The sequence below is a fragment of the Amblyraja radiata genome, chromosome 1 (genome assembly GCF_010909765.2).
Source record: "Amblyraja radiata isolate CabotCenter1 chromosome 1, sAmbRad1.1.pri, whole genome shotgun sequence".
Lineage (NCBI taxonomy): Eukaryota > Metazoa > Chordata > Chondrichthyes > Rajiformes > Rajidae > Amblyraja > Amblyraja radiata.
The window spans coordinates 39,736,092-39,745,838 of record NC_045956.1 but is presented as its reverse complement, the minus strand read 5'-3'; positions in this window follow the sequence as shown (position 1 = coordinate 39,745,838).

The window sequence follows — 9,747 nt, the reverse complement described above, 5'->3', positions numbered from 1 at the left end:
CCATAGAGGGAGTACAGAGAAGTTTCACCAGACTGATTCCTGGGATGTCAGGACTTTCATATGAAGAAAGACTGGATAGACTCGGTTTATACTTGCTAGAATTTAGAAGATTGAGGGGGGATCTTATAGAAACTTACAAAATTCTTAAGGAGTTGGACAGGCTAGATGCAGGAAGATTGTTCCCGATGTTGGGGAAGTCCAGAACAAGGGGTCACAGTTTAAGGATAAAGGGGAAATCTTTTACGACCGAGATGAGGAAAACATTTTTCACACAGAGAGTGGTGAATCTCTGGAATTCTCTCCGCAGAAGGTAGTTGAGGCCAGTTCATTGGCTATATTTAAGAGGGAGTTAGATGTGGCCCTTGTGGCTAAAGGGATCAGGGGGTATGGAGAGAAGACAGGTACAGGATACTGAGTTGGATGATCAGCCATGATCATATTGAATGGCGGTGCAGGCTCGAAGGGCCGAATGGCCTACTCCTGCACATATGTTCTATGTTTCTATGTTTCTAATGACTAGTGGGGTGCCACAGGGATCTGTGTTGGGTCCACTGTTGTTTGTCATGTACATCAATGATCTGGATGATGGTGTGGTAAATTGGATTAGTAAGTATGCAGATGATACTAAGATAGGTGGTGTTGTGGATAATTAAGTAGATTTTCAAAGTCTACAGAGAGATTTAGGCCATTTGGAAGAGTGGGCTGAAATATGGCAGATGGAGTTTAATGCTGATAAGTGTGAGGTGCTACATCTTGGCAGGACAAATCAAAATAGGACGTACATGGTAAATGGTAGTGAATTGAGGAATGCAGTTGAACAGAGGGATCTAGGAATAACTGTGCACAGTTCCCTGAAGGCAAGGCAAGGCAAGGCAAGGCAACTTTATTTATATAGCACATTTCATACACGAGGCACTCAAAGTGCTTCACATAAAAACATGTCATACAATAAAATGAAATGATAAAATGAAATAAAATAGAAGAATTAAAAGAAAAGAAAAGCAAAGTTAAAAATGCATTATAAAAAGTGCAAAAGTTAAAAGTGCAATGTAGTTAAGATTTAGCTGAATGCTAAAGTAAACATAAAAGTTTTCAGTCTTGTTTTAAAAGTGGTCAAAGTTGAGGCAAGTCTTAAATCTTCAGGAAGTTTATTCCAGCTATTTGTTGCATAGTAACTAAATACTGCTTTCCCATGTTTTGTATTTACTCTGGGAATCACTAACAGATTGGTTTCAGAAGATCTTAGCGGTCTAGAAGGCTTATATAGTGGAAGCATGTCAGTGATATACTTTGGTCCTAAACCATGTAGTAATTTATAGGTGAGCAGCAGGATTTTGAAAAAAATTCTCTGACATACAGGGAGCCAATGTAAGGATTTAAGAATTGGTGTAATGTGTTCAAATTTTTTGGTCTTTGTTAGAACTCTAGCAACAGCGTTCTGAACAAGCTGTAGCTGCCTGACAGTTTTTTTCGGAAGACCTGCAAGGAGACCGTTACAATAATCTAGCCTGCTAGTAATGAAGCCATGTACAAGTTTTTCTATGTCTTGAGCTGACATGAGTCCTCTTAATCTTGCTACGTTTTTGAGGTGATAGTAGGCCGATTTTGTTACTGATTTGATGTGACTGTCGAAATGTAAATCTGAATCCATAATAACCCCAAGATTTCTGGCTTTGTTTGAAGTTTTCAGGGACAGAGAGTGAAGGTGTTGGGTTACTTTAAGCCTTTCTTTTTTAGCACCAAAGACAATTATCTCCGTTTTGTCCTTATTTAGTTGGAAGAAATTTTGACTTGCTCAATGCACTGGCACAGTAGATCTATGGGGCGATAGTCATTTGGTGATAGCGCTATATAGATTTGAGTGTCATCGGCATAGCAGTGGTGGTCAATATTATTATTTCACATGATTTGTCCTAGTGGGAGCATGTAGATGTTGAATAAAGTGGGCCCTAAGATCGAACCTTGCGGGACTCCACACGTCACGTTGGTTGGTTCTGATACAAAGTTGCCAATGGAAACAAAATAGTTCCTATCTTGTAGATTTGACCTGAACCAACTTAAGACTGTGCCTGAAAGCCCCACCCATTTTTCCAACCTGTCCAAAAGTATTGAGTGATCAACAGTGTCGAATGCAGCACTGAGGTCTAATAGCATTAATATTGAAACTTTGCCAGAGTATGTGTTAAGACGGATGTCGTTTACAACTTTAATAAGGGCGGTCTCGGTGCTATGAAAAGGTCGAAATCCTGACTGGAAGTTGTCGTAGCAGCCAGTTGAAGCCAGGAAGTGATTAAGTTGCTGGAGGGCAACTTTCTCAATGATTTTACTTATGAAAGATAGGTTTGATATTGGTCTACAGTTGTTAATAATAGAGGCATCTAGGCTCCGCTTTTTTAAAAGAGGTTTAATAACTGCAGTTTTCAAGGCTTTTGGGAAATTGCCTGATTGAAGAGAGCTGTTAACTATTTGCAGTATGTCTATTGCTAGGCAGTCAAAAACATTCTTAAATAAGTTGGTAGGTAAAGAATCAAGGCAGAATTGTGAAGGTGGAATCTCATGTAGATAGGGTGGTAAAGAAAGCTTTTGGTGTGCTGGCCTTTATAAATCAGAGCATTGAAGTTGGGATGTAATGTTAGAATTGTACAAGGCATTGGTGAGGCCAATTCTGGAGAATGGTGTACAATTTTGGTCACCTAATTATAGGAAGGATGTCAATAAAATAGAATGTTGCCTGGGTTTCAGCAACTAAGTTACAGAGAAAGGTTGAACAAGTTAGGTCTTTATTCTTTGGAGCGCAGAAGGTTAAGGGGGGACTTGATAGAGGTCTTTAAAATGATGAGAGGGATAGACAGAGTTGACGTGGATAAGCTTTTTCCACTGAGAGTAGGGAAGATTCAAACAAGAGGACATGACTTGAGAATTAAGGGACAGATGTTTAGGGGTAACTTGAGGGGGAACTTCTTTACTCAGAGAGTGGTAGCTGTGTGGAATGAGCTTCCAATGGAGGTGGTGGAGGCAGGTTCGATTTTATCATTTAAAAATAAATTGGATAGTTATATGGACGGGAAAGGAATGGAGGGTTATGGTCTGAGTGCAGGTAGATGGGACTAGGGGAGAATAAGTGTTCGGCACGGACTAGAAGGGCCGAGATGGCCTGTTTCTGTGCTGTAATTGTTATATGGTTATATGGATATATGGTTATTGAATGCAGAGCTATAGTCTATGAAGAGCATCCTCACGTACGTGCCCTGTCTATCCAGGTGAGTCAGGACAGTGTGAAGAGCCAGAGAGATGGCATCCTCTGTTGATCTATTTGCCCTGTATGCAAATTGATGAGAGTCCAGGGGGCTGATACTATGCAAAATGTTAATTTTTAAGCTAAAGGCTTTAGTAAGATTTGTTTTTCTGGACACAATGTACGTTCGCCCTGTTTCCGCTTGGGTTTACGCTGGATGCTCCGGTTTCCACTCACATCCCAAAAACATGCAGGTTTGTAAGCTAATTAGTAAACTAAGTAAATTACACCTAAAGTGCAGGATAAAGTGGGATAATATAGAATAGTGTGAACATATGATCAGTGGCTGGCATGGACTTGGTGGGCTGAACGGCTTGTTTCCATGTGTATCTCTCAATAAAATTAAGAAATAAATTAGTATAGGAGTTGTGTGGATGGGTGCTTAATGGTCAGCAGGGACTTAGTGGATTGAAAGGTCTGTTTCCTTGTTAGAAACATAGAAACATAGAAAATAGGTGCAGGAGTAGGCCATTCGGCCCTTCGAGCCTGCACCGCCATTCGATATGATCATGGCTGATCATCCAACTCAGTATCCCATCCCTGCCTTCTCTCCAGATGTGGCCCTTGTGGCCCTTTAGCCACAAGGGCCACATCTATAGATTGTTGTGTGACTGACTAATATTAATTGTTTATTAAATGCATGTGTGATTATCAAGGCAAGATCATTTAACAGTAGTAAGTATTCAGTCACTTGTTCAGATTCATATGTAAAAAACATACTTCATTAACAGAAGCCTTGGGCAATTCTTCTTTGCCAACCTTGGTCAGATTTACCACTTAAAGGCCTGTGAGGTTACAAGAGACCTTTCTTGAGTAGTACTAATTTAGCCATATAATATTGTTTGCTTATTGAACTCTTCTCCTGATATTCCTTTGACCTCATTCCCTGATATCTCTACCACCAAAGGACAAATATCCAACAGATTTTGCTGAGCTTGTCACTGGTTACCAAAACCATTTATTGTTTTCTGCCACCTGTTTAAGGTGGATTATTGCAGGGAGATAAAAAGTTTTATCAAAATGATCTTGTCATCAGAAAAGGAATCAGTACACATCCAAACAGGCAGCTCCTTATCTGCCCAAGTCAGCAGAATCCTAGTGATCAGTGTTCATTTCCTTAAATAGTTTAATTTGTGCAGAGAACCACAAGTAATGCTTGTAAATATAATCATTGGTTGTGCGGAAATAAAAATAAAAATATTTGCATTTATACAGTGCTCTGTGATCTCACATTTCTGTATTGTGGATATAATTAATATTTCTCAAACAGTAATATAATTAAAAAAACAAATAGAACATAAAACATTACAGTACAGGGAAAGGCTCTTCGGCCCACAATGATTGTGCCGAACTTGATGCTTAGTGAGACTGATCTCATCTGCTTGCACACGATCCATATCGCTCTATACCTTGCATTTCCATGTGCCGAAGCAAAAACCTCTTTAACGGCATTATTGTATCTGCCTCTATCACCACTCCTCGCAATGCGTTCCAGTCCCCCGAAACTCTCTGTGTGAAAAAAAAAATTCCCTTTCACCATATCGCAATGTCCTCTAGTTTTCAATGTCCTCAATGTCCTCTGGACACTATCTTCCTGGGTAAAAGTTTCTGACTGTGTACCCTATCCATGCCTCTTATTTTACATACCTCCACGAGTCTCCTCACACCTCCAACGTTCCAGAGAATACAATCCGTTTATTCATCCTATCCTTGTAGCTGAAACCCTCTAATCCAGCAGCATTCGGGTAAACATTCTCTGCATCCTCTCCAAAGCCTCCACATCCTTCCTGCAATGGGGTGACCAGAACTGCACGATATAATCCAAGTGCAGCTCAACCAAAGTCTTATAGAGTTCTCTTATGTGTGGGTAATGGAACTTTTAATAGCCAGGACTTTGGCATGCACTATAGAGTAATCTAGTTTGAACTGCCACCATATAAATATATTGAATACATTTCAACTGAGGCTGAAGAATACTCTCATGGTGCTCTTAGAATAAGCTACATCCATGAGAGAAATGATAGGGTTTTGGTTTCAAGTTGTGTTCAAAAGGCAGGACCCCCAACAGTGTAGCAATCCTTCAGTTCACTGCTGGACTGTTAACTTCATAGGTAAATGTGAGGTTTGGGGGAATTGGAACTTGAACCCACAACTTTACGATTCAAAGAGTAGAATCCAATTAGAATTTTGCTTTTCATTATGAAAGTTTTCACATGATAGATTTTATATCGTTCCCCAGTTTGACGAATGGGGAATTCAAGAATAAAGGAACAAAATAAGAGTATTGTTCACACTTCTGGATATTCAAAATATCAATAAGTAGTGGGGCCTTAATGGGCATTCTGTAAAAAAAGCCAATACTTTATTACTCTAGGATGCTTGTGATTGATTTTTTTTTGTCTGTATTAAATAGCGTAAAGTTCAGTTCTGGTTGTGGTACAAAATGTACCACAAATCCATCTGTCTCCTCAGATCCTGGTGAACTTCTACCGCTGCACCATCGAGAGCATCCTTACCAACTGCATCACAGTATGGTATGGCAACTGCTCTGTCTCCGACCAGAAGGCATTGCAGAGGGTGGTGAAAATTGCCCAACGCATCACCGGTTCCTCGCTCCCCTCCATTGAGTCTGTCCAAAGCAAGCGTTGTCTGCGGAGGGGGCTCAGCATCGCCAAGGACTGCTCTCACCCCAACCATGGACTGTTTACCCTCCTACCATCCGGGAGGCACTACAGGTCTCTCCGTTGCCGAACCAGCAGGTCCAGGAACAGCTTCTTCCCGGCGGCTGTCACTCTACTCAACAACGTACCTCGGTGACTGCCAATCACCCCCCCCCCCCGGACACTTATTATTATTTATTCAAATCATTTGCTATGTCGCTCTTCCAGGGAGATGTTAAATGCATTTCGTTGTCTCTGTACTGTACACTGACAATGACAATTAAAATTGAATCTGAATCTGAATCTGAATCTGAAATTTGGCCAGCCACCCAGTGCCTGACAGAATGCTATTGACAGCTGTGAAAGTAAATAGTAAAGGCGAAATGATCTCATGCCATCCATTTCAAGCATTACAGCACAATCTTCATATAGGGAGGTTGCACGGCAGTCAAGGTCATGACCCGTGACCCGTACTGTTGCCACGCAACGCCGTCTGGAGTACACGCGGTGAATGTCAGGTAAGCATTTACTATGGCGGCTAGTGCAGCCGGCCCTTCTTCTGTCTCAGCATCCGGACTCCCCACTCTGGTTCCACACTCGCGGGCCCCGGGCCATCTGTCCCTGCGGTCGGGGGTGGGTGGGTAGGTTTGGTGGGGGGGGGGAGGGGGGAGGAGGGGGGGGGGGTTCAGTGTGTCACCCACCGTGACCGTGCGGCTGCACAGAGGGAGAAGGGGGGGACAGCGCTGACCCCGGGGTGCTAGCTGAGGGATGCGCTCCTTCGGTCGCTTACACCTTCACTGGGTTCAGAGCAAAGATACTAGAGCAGTTGGTTCAGAGTGCTCAGTCACCCTCCACAATTATTTACAGCACAAAAATTGATCATTTTGGCGGTTTTTAACAGGTAAGAAAGTACGCGTTCTTACCTGTTAAAAACCGCCGAAATGGTTTATTTTTGCGCTGTAAATAATTGTGGAAATCAGCCAATGAGAGACATTTTTCTCTCCGTGAGAGACATTTCTCCTACCTCAGAATTCCAAACCTGAGGAGAAATGATGGTAGAGAGAAGCGACAGCTGAAGGGACAACACCAGCAAATGCGATTGGCGAACATCGGCCGTACAGATATCAAGATTGAAAATGTTGGGAATTATCGCGTTTGCTCAATGCATTTCAGGCATTATTTGTGTTTTTCTTGATTCCTTAGGTATCTAAAAATGTAAAAACCCACTTGAGAATAATGGGTGATTTTAAAATTTTACAGCCAGATTTATCACTTCTGAAACTTTTTAGATACCATGCGTCATGCCCTTCGACCCGATTACCTTACTTGCAACACCCCTATGGTCAAAAGTGGAATTCTCCCATAGCTAGAAGTTAGGAGGTCGTATTGCAATTACATAAGATGTTTGTGAGGCCACATTTATAGTATTGTGTTTGGTTTTGTTCACCATGTTGCAGGATAGATGTTGTCAAGTGAGTGAACATGGTTTTGCAGATAGTGAAGATGGTTGTGAAAGATTACAGCAGGATCTGGATCGATATGCCAGGTGGGCTGAGGAATGGTTGATGGAAATTAATACAGAGAAGTGTGAGGTGTTGCATTATGGAACGTCGAACAAGGGCAGGACCTACACAGTGAATGGTAGGCCTATGGGTAATGTTGTAGAGCAGATGGATAGAAACATAGAAACATAGAAAATAGGTGCAGCAGTAGGCCATTCGGCTCTTCGAGCCTCCACCGCCATTCAATATGATCATGGCTGATCATCCAACTCAGTATCCTGTACCTGCCTTCTCTCCATACCCACTGATCCCTTTAGCCACATGGGCCACATCTAACTCCCTCTTAAATATAGCCAATGAACTAGCCTCAACTACCCTCTGTGGCAGAGAGTTCCAGAGATTGACCTCTCTCTGTGTGAAAAATGTTTTTCTCATCTCGGTCCTAAAGGATTTCCTCTTGATCCTTAAACTGTGACCCCTTGTCCTGGACTTCCCCAACATCGGGAACAATTTTCCTGCATCTAGCCTGTCCAACCCCTTAAGAATTTTGTAAGTTTCTATAAGATCTCCCCTCAATCTTCTAAATTCTAGCGAGTATAAGCCGAGTCTTTCCAGTCTTTCTTCATATGAAAGTCCTGACATCCCAGGAATCAGTCTGGTGAACCTTCTCTGTACTCCCTCTATGGCAAGAATGTCTTTTCTCAGATTTGGAGACCAAAACTGTACACAATACTCCAGGTGTGATCTCACCAATACCCTGTACAACTGCAGTAGAACCTCCCTGCTCCTATACTCAAATCCTTTTGCTATGAATGCTAACAAACCATTCGCTTTCTTCACTGCCTGCCGCACCTGCATGCCTACTTTCAATGACCGGTGTACCATGACACCCAGGTCTCGTTGCATCTCCCCTTTTCCTAATTGGCCACCATTTAGATAATAGTCTACTTTCCTGTTTTTGCCACCAAGGATCTAAGAGTACAGGTGCATGGTTCCTTGAAGGTCGAGTCGCAGGTAGATAAGGTGGTCTAGAAGGCTTTTGGCACATTGGCCTTCATCAGTCAGAGTATTGAGTATAGAAGTTGGGAGGTCATGTTGCAGTTGTAGGGTGAAAAGTAAAAGTGGCAGGCAGACAAATCCAGGGCAAAAATCAAAAAGGGCCACTTTTCAACATAATTGAATAAGGAGTAAGAGTGTTGTAAAATCAAGCTTGAAGGCTTTGTGTCTCAATGCAAGGAGCATTCGTAATAAGGTGGATGACTTGAATGTGCAGATAGCTATTAATGAATATGATATAGTTGGGATCACGGAGACATGGCTCCAGGGTGACCAAGGCTGGGAGCTGAATATCCAGGGATATTCAATATTCAGGAGGGATAGACAGAAAGGAAAAGGAGGTGGGGTAGCATTGCTGGTTAGAGAGGAGATTAACACAATAAAAAAGGAAGGACATTCGCTTGGAGGATGTGGAATCGATATGGGTAGAGCTGCGAGACACTAAGTGGCAGGAAACGCTAGTGGGAGTTGTGTACAGGCCACCTAACAGTAGTAGTGGAGTTGGGGATGGCATCAAACAGGAAATTAGAAATGCGTGCAACAAAGGTAAAACAGTTATAATGGGTGACGTCAATCTACATATAGATTGGGTGAATCAAATTGGCAGGGGTGCTGAGGAAGAGGATTTCTTGGAATGTATGCGAGATAGTTTTCTAAACCAACATGTAGAGGAACCAACGAGAGAGCAGGCTATTATAGACTGGGTATTGAGTAATGAGGAAGGGTTAGTTAGCAGTCTTGTTGTGCGTGGCCCCTTGGGCAAGAGTGACCATAATATGGTTGAGTTCTTCATTAGGATGGAGAGTGACATAGGGTTCTGAACTAAAAGAAAGGTAACTTTGAGGGTGTGAGACGTAAATTGGCCAAGATAGACTGGCAATTGATTCTTAAAGGGTTGACGGTGGATATGCAATGGAAGGCATTTAAAGACTGCATGGATGAACTACAACAATTGTTCATCCTAGTTTGGCAAAATAATAAATCAGGGAAGGTAGTCCATCTGTGGTTAACAAGGGAAATCAGGGATAGTATCAAAACAAAAGATGAATCATACAAATTAGCCAGAAAAAGCAGCCTACCAGAGGACTGGGAGAAATTCAGAGTCCAGCAGAGGAGGACAAATGGGCTTAATTATGAAAGGGAAAATAGATTATGAAAGAAAACTGGCAGGGAACATAAAAACTGACTGCAAAAGTTTTTATAGATATGTGAAGAAAAAAAGATTAGTTAAAAC